Source organism: Camelina sativa, chromosome 6, assembly GCF_030686135.1.
Source record: "Camelina sativa cultivar CO46 ecotype springtype chromosome 6, ASM3068613v1".
NCBI classification, from domain to species: Eukaryota; Viridiplantae; Streptophyta; class Magnoliopsida; order Brassicales; family Brassicaceae; genus Camelina; species Camelina sativa.
In genome coordinates this window covers 16,007,293-16,017,743 of record NC_141885.1, presented here as the reverse complement: position 1 = coordinate 16,017,743, position 10,451 = coordinate 16,007,293, and the positions used below count along the sequence as shown (strand labels likewise).

The 10,451-nt window shown below is 35.5% G+C and overlaps 1 pseudogene; it reads left to right on the top strand.

The window, feature by feature from the left end:
- Window positions 1-7,034: 7,034 nt before the first annotated feature.
- LOC147942649 (secreted RxLR effector protein 161 pseudogene) lies at window positions 7,035-7,757 on the top strand (annotated as a pseudogene).
- Window positions 7,758-10,451: the final 2,694 nt, after the last annotated feature.

The window sequence follows — 10,451 nt, the reverse complement described above, 5'->3', positions numbered from 1 at the left end:
CTTCTTCTACTGCCCGTTTGTCTCCAAGATTTGGTCCTTGGCCCCCCTAAAAGATCCCATCAAACCCGAACTCATCAGCGACCTTAAAGCTGGCATCGCTATAGGTTCTCGAATGATTAACCTCCCACCATCCGGACTTTGTAATGGCCCTCTCTTCCCATGGATTCTCTGGTCCATTTTGTCAGCCCGAAATCGCCTAATCTTTCGTAAAGAACAGATGCAGGCAGAGGAGATCCTCCTGTTAGCAATTACCCGAGCTAAATAATGGCAACAAGCACATGTAAAAGAGAACTGAACCAAGAGGCCAAACCTGCTCAATCCGCAACCACCTTTGCCCCCTTGCACCATAATTTGCCACACGGATGCGGCTTGGACGACGAATAAAAACGCAGGTTTCGGCTGGACATTCAAAGATCGACCCAGAACAACACTGCGTTATGGATCCTCATCCTCCGATCATTTTGATTCCCCCTTGATGGCCAAAGCAATAGCAACTCTCACAACAGTTAGAGTTGCAATTGAATTGGGTTTCACCCATCTTCTTTTCGCTTCAGACTCGCAGATGCCGATCAAAGTCTTTAATTCGAAGATCCGATCCAAGGAACTTCACGGGATTCTCCTTAATATCCTGAACCTTTCGACTTCTTTTATTAGATGTTCTTTCAATTTCATTCCAAGAGACAAATTGAGGCTGATAAACTGGCAAAAAACACCCTTTTACTTTGTAATGAACCTGTTGAATTTATTGAAGGTAGTTGGTTGTTCAAAAAAAAAAAAAAAAATCCTCACAGCTAGTCACAACCAATGAAGGAGCAGAATCGTGGATGTCCCATCTACAACTTTGAAAGCTTAGTATTTGTGCATTCTCAAAGCTTACTGCGTCCGTGTCCTATATTGTTAGTTTTTAAAAATATATGAGATAGTGATTCATGGGAAATATTTACGTAAATTTGAATTTGCTTGTTACAAAATAATAGTAGATAAATTATTTATTCTATAAATTTTATAAAATTAGGTATTTAATTTACTTAATTTTATATTTCGATTTTGGCCCGTAGTCGATACTACTATTTTGATTTGGATAGAATATCAAATTCGTTAATTATACATTCGATAAAATAAAAATAAAATAAATAAAAAACATTTATTGACCAGTGAGTATGTATTACATCGTGGATGTGATTGTGTACGGTGAAAATTAATATACCAAAAATACCAAATTTACAATAGTGAAAATTATTGTAAATTTACCAAATTTACAAATTGCAGTTATTGGTATAACATGTTAATATATATTAACTTTGTATGTGAAAATTATAATTAAATTATGTATATGTATATTGTCAACATTATACTACATAAATAATATTATTATTTTATTTTTTTCTTTTTATTAGATAGTATAATTGGATTGGTTGAAAACAAAAATGTGAAAAGTTAAAAAAAAAAAAAAAACAATAGAGAGTATTGACACTAAAAGAGAGAATCTCCTTTAGTTTAGAAAAAGAGGATTCAATCTCGCAAATAAATTACAATGTGGAGTCGTGTTTAGTATCAAAATGAGCAAACATCAGCCTAAAAAAAGAAATCTATATCAAACTATTTTTTTTCTTAATGAAATATATTTCAGCTGAGATGTAAATATAAAATATGTATAAACTCTACAGACTAAAGTCCTATATATATCACTATATACTCTGTTGACTACATAAGCTAATGTACCTAGATAAGATTTCAGCTGGGCTTATATAATATCAGACTTTTTTAATTTTAGATCGAAAATATTCACTGTGAGAAATAAAGAAAACTATCAAAACGCACGCAGACTTTTGTTTTGTTTCAACAACCAATAAACTTCTCTCTGCTTTGTTCCCAAATAGTTAACGCGAACTAGTTTACGAGTAGACAATACTTCGTCTTTATACATCCATACACCTACAGAAGTATTGTACTCTTAATTAATTAAAATCTCATTACATACACATACAAATATGTGTGTGTGTGTGTGTGTGTGGAGTTGGTACGTATAATAGCACCTCATTCCCAATAATTATGGGAATTTTTTTGTTTAAAAATGTATGATTTTGTAATAAGTTTAGGAGATAAACTTAATGGCATAATAAGAAGGGGGGAAAGAGGGACAAATATTGTTGGTGACCAAAGCTGCCGGCCAACTGTACACAAGACAAAAAAATATATTTTAAATTTTTCCCTTAATGGATGACTAGTGTGTTTTTTAATACTGTATATATATTTTAAAATCATTAGAGGCATTATGATATATGGATAATGCATATATATACATATAGTGTATATTTTGTGTTAGATGGCTGTGCATTGTTGAATTGTGAAGACTAAATAATGTAAAAAGCAAAAATAATGTTATTGTTTTTTCCTTAATTAATCATTTATATTATTTTACTCTAGAAAATGAATTTTGCGATATTGTTATTCAATGTTTATATCAGTATATGCACACACATATTAAAAATATATATATAGATTTGAAAATTATGAAAGAGGACTATAAAAGTATGCAACAACCCAATCAACTACCGAAGTTGCCAAGTGTTGCATCAAATTTGGGGAAGACCAAAAAATAAGATATGTTCTTCTTGTAATACACAACAACAACAATAACAACAACAAAAGAAAAAAGGAGAAAACAAATGAATAATGGAATGTTAACTCATAGAAAGGCTGATAAAGCCTTCAATAATTAGTCTATCATGCGAGCAAGTATTAGATTAAAAAACCAACTTGGTATTTATATGAAAAAGTTATCCCCATCAAATTAATAAAACTCTGTTTAAAATTAATTTTAGTTTTTTCCTAAGAAACAATAAATATTTTTTAAATTACTTATATTTCATTCAAATATCTTACCTACTGAAAGCGGTATGAAATAGCAAATAGGGCACTGAGTTTGGATCGATTTAGATCATAGATGATTGTGATCGATTTGGATTTTGCAATTTGAACCAGCCACAAATTGCTTGTTTAAAGGGTGAAAAGGAAAACGAGTAGCAAAAGAAGCGAAAAGCCTTTTTCCCTTTTGAGTATTTAGCACACCTGTTTTTTTCACATAAAATCAATTTTTTATTTTTGAATGAATGTAAAAATAAAAGAAAAAAAACCGTTACAAAATCAATTGTTGAAATTCAAAAATATGTATTATACTATATTGAAGTGTTATGACTCAGATTCAACATCAAGAAATGTTTAAGTGTGGAAAATACTCTGGGTGTATGAGAGGGTTCGATACAAGCTCTAACTCACACATGTGAGGATCACGTGTGAGTGGCACGGATGGAAGTTGTTGCAAACAGCTGAGAGTAGATCCGTCCTTCTTGTTACTCTATCGTTTATCTTCTTCTTAGCTCGATCATAAGTTTGTTAGATCAGATTAAGGAGAGATTAGAGAGAGAGTAATCAGTTACAGAAGAGAGAGAAGTGAGAGCTTTGTAATCGGAATTAGTCATTGTTCTAGTGGATTACCGGAGAAGTTTTCTCCGGCGAGACGTAGCGTTTCCACCTTGGAAATGTGAACTCGTTAAATTGCGTGTTGTCTCTTCTCTTGTTCGTTTAAGTTTTCTCAAGTCAAATGTTCTCATTCAGTTTCGATTCGTGTTCTTATTGGTCAAGTTTGATCGGGTTTTACAACAATTGGTATCAGAGCCACGGTTTTGGCAAGGTTTAATCGAATCGGAGATGGTTGGGGTTCCGATCGCGGTGTTCGATGGTTCGGGGGATTTCTCTTTGTGGAAGAAAAGGATCTGAGCTCATCTGAGTGTGATCGGGTTGAAGGATGTGTTGATCGAGAAGGTTTCGCCTCCGCCACTTACGGAGGAAGAAGAACAAGATCCGGAAAAGAAAAAGAAACATGAGGCGGATGATGCAGCGAGATTGGAGCGGTGTGACAAAGCGAAGAATGTAATCTTCTTGAATGTTGCAGATAAGGTTTTGCGGAACATTGAGCTTTGTGAAAGTGCAGCGGAAGCATGATCAACCTTAGACAAGATGTTCATGACGACTTCTCTCCCGCATCGCGTCTATTCACAGTTAAATTTCTACACGTTTAAGATGCAAGATAACAAGAAGATCAATGACAACATTGATTACTTCTTGAAGATAGTTGCGGATCTCAATCATCTGCAGATCGAAGTGTCTGACGAGGTACATGAGATATTCTTGCTGAGTTCTTTACCTGCTAGGTTTGATAGTCTTGTTGAGACTTTGAAGTACAGTACTGGTAGAGAAAAGTTGAGACTGGATGATGTTATGGTAGCTGCTCGAGATAAAGAAAAGGGAGGTGGCTCAGAACAATAAGTCAGTTTCAGAAGGACATTTTGCAAGAGGAAGGTCTAAGGAGAAATATAATGGTCAGAGTAACAAAGGTAAAGGAAGGTCTCGATCTAAGTCAAAGGATGGTAAAAGAGTATGCTGGATCTGTGGTAAGGAAGGCCACTTTAAGAAACAATGTTTCAAGTGGATTGAAAAGAATAATGGTAAGACTCAAGGTTCTAAGAAGCGAGAAACTGGTTTAGCGAAGTCTAAAGGTGAAGCTGATTCTGCCATGGTCTTAATGGCGGTAGATGAGAGTCTTGTGACATCAGGAGGTAAAGCTGATGAATGGGTTCTGGGCACTAGCTGCTCGTTTCATATGTCTCCGAGGCGAGATTGGTTTTATGATTTTAAGGAGGTTCATTATGGATATGTTAAAATGGGGAATGATACCTTATCACAGGTTAAAGGAATTGGTAGTGTGAAGATCAAAGACTCAGATGGTGCTTTTGTGGTTTTAACAGATGTAAGATATATGTCATCGATGTCCAGGAATCTGATATCTCTGGGAACATTGGAGGATAAGGGATGTTGGTTCAAATCCAAGGATGGTATACTGAAGGTTAACAAAGGATGTTCTACTATCCTAAAGGGACAGAAGAGAGATACTCTTTATATTTTACAAGGAGATACAGAAATTGATGAGTCTCATTCTTCAGAGTTGTCGAAAGATAAGACAGACTTATGGCATAGTCGTCTCGGTCATATGAGTCAGAGAAGACTCGAGGTTCTAGTGAAGAAAGGATGTCTGAAGAGAGATGTCATCAGAGATTTAAAGTTTTGTGAAAATTGTGTGTTTGGGAAGAACCACAGGGTAAGTTTCTCACCGGCTCAGCATGTTACGAAGGAAAAATTGGGGTATGTTCATTCAGACTTATGGGGGTCTCCACACAATCCGGTATCTTTAGGAAACTGTCAGTATTTCATATCGTTTATTGATGATTTCTCGAGAAAGACATGGATTTATTTTCTGAAAAGAAAAGATGAAGCTTTTGAGAGGTTTGTGGATTTGAAGAAGATGGTGGAGACTCAATCTAAGAAGAAGGTTAAGAAGCTGAGAACCGACAATGGTTTAGAGTACTGTAATCAGTACTTTGATAGATTTTGTAAAGATGATGGTATTGTAAGACACAGGACTTTTGCTTATACTCCTCAACAAAATGGGGTTGCAGAGAGAATGAACCGTACCATAATGGATAAGGTGAGAAGTATGCTTAGTGAGAGTGGCATGGAGAAGAAGTTCTGGGCAGAAGCAGCTTCAACTGCAGTATATCTGATTAATAGATTACCCTCTACAGCTATTGAGTGTGATATTCCAGAAGAAAGGTGGACATCGAGGTTACCAGATTTGAGTTCACTTAGGAAATTCGGTTGTTTAGTCTATGTTCATGCTGATCAAGGCAAGCTGAATCCTAGAGCAAAGAAGGGTTACTTCACGAGTTATCCTAAAGGAGTTAAGGGATATAAGGTGTGGGTTCCAGAAGAAGGAAGATGTGTCATCAGTCGAAATATTATTTTCAGGGAAGAAGTTATGTACAAAGATGCTAAGGATAGCTCTCAGTTTGATGTTCTCAACTTAAATCTACAGAATCAAGAGTTGTTTTCTAATTCACTTGATCAAGGTGGAGTCTTACAGGAGAGTGATGTCCCTGCGGATAAGGTTCTAGTCAGAGGAGACTCGTCACAGACTCGTCAAGGGTCTATGGTTGAAGAGGAGACTGTGGAATCTGAAGAAGAGGAAGACCTAAGTGACTACCAGTTGGTCAGGGATAGAGGAAAGAGGGCGATCAAAGTTAACAAAAGGTATAATGAGTCCAATATGGTGGCTTTTGCCTACTACACTGAACATGGAGGAAAGTCAGAGCCAGGATCCTATAAGGAAGCGTTATTAGATCCTGATTGGGATAGGTGGAATGAAGCGATGAAGGAGGAAATGGTTTCTATGAAGAAGAACCATACCTAGGATCTTGGAGATAAACCGGAGAATGCCAAAGTGGTTGGTTGTAGATGGGTTTACACTCGAAAACCTGGTATTCCTGGGGTTGAGGCTCCAAGGTTTAAGGCTCGTTTGGTTGCAAAGGGTTATACCCAGAAGGAAGGAGTAGATTACTCTGAGATTTTTGCACCGGTGGTTAAACATGTTTCAATTCGGTATTTGCTATCGATGGTGGTACAGTTTGATATGGAGCTTCAACAAATGGATGTCAAGACGGCGTTCTTACATGGTTTCCTGGATGAAGACATTGTGATGGCTCAACTGGAGGGTTTTGAAGACAAGAGCCATCCTAATCGGGTATGTTTTCTGAAGAGGTCATTGTATGGTCTTAAACAATCTCCTAGGCAGTGGAATTTGAGATTTGATGAGTTTATGAAGGGGATAGGTTATAGTAGAAGTGCCTATGACAGTTGTGTTTATTGGAGAAAGCTTGAAAATGGACTGTACGTATATTTGCTGTTATACATAGATGATATGTTGATTGCATCAGTTAGCAAGGTTCATGTTCAAGAGTTAAAGAAGATGTTGAGTCAGGAGTTTGAAATGAAAGACTTGGGAGATGCTAAGAAAATCTTGGGTATGGAGATTACACGAGATCGGGTAGCAGGAACATTGGTGTTGTCTCAGGAAGGTTATGTGAAAAAAAGCGTTGAAAACTTTTCATATGGATCAAGCTAAGTCGGTAGCTACACCAATGGGAGCTCATTTCAAGTTAAGAGTTGCTACTGATGAAGAATATGAAGAGCAGTCTGGTAGGATGAAGGTGATTCCTTATGCTAATATTATTGGTAGTATTATGTACGCAATGATAGGTACTCGGCCGGACCTAGCGTATCCTGTTGGGGTTATTAGCAGGTACATGGGTAAACCTCTTAAGAGTCACTGGGAGGCGGCTAAGTGGGTGTTGAGCTACATTAGAGGATCTGAGAAAAGAAGTTTGTGTTACAGGAAACAAGATGATTTTGTGCTGTGAGGGTATTGTGACTCAGATCATGCTGGTGATAGTGGTTCCAGAAGATCTACTACTGGTTATGTTTTTACAGTAGGAGGGAATACTATTAGTTGGAAGTCAAGGCTGCAGAAAGTGGTATCTCTCTCATCGACAGAGGCTGAGTATATGGCTTTAACAGAGGCGGTGAAAGAGGCTCTATGGCTTAGAGGATTAGCAGCAGAGCTTGGCTTCTCTCAAGGTTCTGTAGAGGTACACTCTGATTCTCAAAGTGCGATCTCTTTGGCAAAGAACTCTGTTCATCATGAGAGAACCAAGCATATAGATATCCTATTGCATTTTATTAGAGATATTGTTGCTGAAGGTAAAATTTCTAGTGAATGCAATCCAGCTGATATCTTCACTAAGGTACTTCCTATGGATAAGTTGGATGGAGCACTGGAGATGCTCTGGGTTACAAGTTGTTAAGTATCAAGGTTTCTCTGAGTGGTTGAACTCAGGGTGGAGCGATGGAGCTCGGAGGTTGAGTGGTTGAACTCAAAGTGGAGAAATTAAGCTTGTAGACTGGGTGGTGAAGCTCAGGGTTTGGAGTGGTGAAGCTCAGGTTCCGGAGAGGGGTAATCCAAGACTAGATGGAGTAGCAGTTAAGCAGTAGAATCAGAGTCAAGGTGGAGAATCGAAGTGTTATGACTCCGATTCAGCATCAAGAAATGCTTAAGTGTGGAGAATACTCTCGGTGTATGAGAGGGTTCGATACAAGCTCTAACTCACACATGTGAGGATCACGTGTGAGTGGCACGGATGGAGGTTGTTGCAAACAGCTGAGGGTAGATCCATCCTTCTTGTTACTCTATCGTTTATCTTCTTCTTAGCTCGATCATAAGTTTGTTAGATCAGATTAAAGAGAGATTAGAGAGAGAGTAATCAGTTACAGAAGAGAGAGAAGTGAGAGCTTTGTAATCGGAATTGATCATTGTTCTAGTGGATTACCGGAAAAGTTTTCTCCGGCAAGATGTAGCGTTTCCACTTTGGAAACATGAACTCGTTAAATCGCGTGTCGTCTCTTCTCTTATTCGTTTAAGTTTTCTCAAGTATAATCTTCTCATTCAGTTTCGATTCGTGTTCTTATTGGTCAAGTTTGATCTGGTTTTACAACATATATTCAATTTTTTTAATAATTTCTTTCTTACATAACCGTTATTCATGAAAACATTAAGAATTTATAAGTGCAGTATCGATCATGAATGTATTTAGAACTTGGCAAGTTCAATATCATTGGAACTTGGCAACTCAATTGAAACCAGTTAAATTAGCAAGTATTATATGGAAAGTAGAACCCTGTATATGATCCATGTTTTCGTTGTTTGAAACATATACATATATAGCGCCATTGTTGGTCATAGAAACAACAGAGGGGTCAATGTTATTGTTTTCGACTTGTTTAAATAAACTTCATCAAGCTAATGGCCAGTCAATAATTAATGTTACAACAACAAAAAAGATCAGTTCTTCTGAGTTTGGTAATACAAATTCTAGTTAAGGTAATAATTTATTATCCACTATGTACATTTTCTTCATTTTCATAGTTTATGATGTGATACAAATCATTGTATATATATATATATCCTCACCTTTCTCAATTCATTGTTAAAATATTTCGAAATGACTATTAAAGTTTTCATTTTCATAGTTTATAAAATATGTTTAAAATATTAATTCATTTTCTTCATTTTCATAGTTTGTAAAAAATTTAAACAATTGTTTTGTCATTTACATAATTAAAATTTGATAATTAATAAACACAAATTAAAAAATTATTATTTGAATGCTTGAATAACCTTCTTTAGAGTTCTCTAGTGCACGGATGATTTTGCTTAAGTTCTCTTAAAATTGTTTTAATTAATTTAGTATTAATTATATAATTAATTAATATGAGAGTAATTTAGGAGGATTGCTGGACTAATGATGGTTTTAGTGTACGGATAACAATAGTCATATCTACGCCGTCATCATAAAAAGGCTCAGTAGGCATGATGTAATAAAAAGTTAATGGTGAAGTAAAGAAAAAGAAAAAATCTTATTTGGTCAACTTTTTTATATTTTATTTCAGTCGTATACATGGTTCATTTATAATTTTGAGAAAATATTATGTTTGTGAAGAGACTATAGAAAAATGAGAACTGATCGTTATATTATGACGACTGATCATCAGTTCGAAGAAAACAAATCCTCAAAATTATCACTTTTTGTGCTGTTCACAAACACATTTGTACAAATGCTGATAGATTTATCTGTTTGTACTAACTACTAATGAAACTGCGAATTACCTAATTATAGACAAAATGGAATAGCATGACTGAAACTTATGTCAGTCATTCGACTTACCAATTTAAGAAATTTATTTTGTGGTTTTAATGAAGTTGAGAAGTTAGTGACTCAATGTATACTAGACTGTTCCCAAATTGTTTTTGGTAAACATGTGGTTCTAGAACTAATTATGAGTTATCAACTTATCATTTAAATCAAATTTCTTGTTTAGTTAAGGGAATTTGAATAGTAACAACAACTAACAAAATTGGCTGTAAATAAATCTTTTTCACAGTTTTCAGGTTAAGTTTTCGTTCACATGGTGTGGACATCAAGAAAAAAAAACTCCTGATATAAAACCTAGCTTAACAAAAAATATTAATATAAAAGCTACAAAATAAATCAGTTCTCGTGCTAGTAATTTCTGATTTTATTCAAAAATATATCAAACATTTTTAGACCCAAGAGGCGAAAACAATAAAATATAGTTGAATTTTCAAACCCGACCTTATAAATAAGGTTAGGGGCGGCATGAAAAGAAGAAGAATTAAACTTGACACAACTCATTTTTAGAAATAAATAAACAGTGCATTTTATTTAATTGGCAATAACAAATTTGGCCAGTCATATCATATCCTCTCCAATCTCTCTTTTAATCTTTCTCTTTTTATAAGATCTCTAGATAAAGCCGACGTGATCGCTATCTTCATGGATGTTTGTTTTCCATTTTTTGTTTGATAATTGCTTATTTTTCCCTTTTTATTTTCGTTATCTTATTAGATGAGACGAAACTCGCACATCACGAGTCACGATGGACATGGTTAGCCATGATTTGCCAAAAAGTTTGGAGTGAAA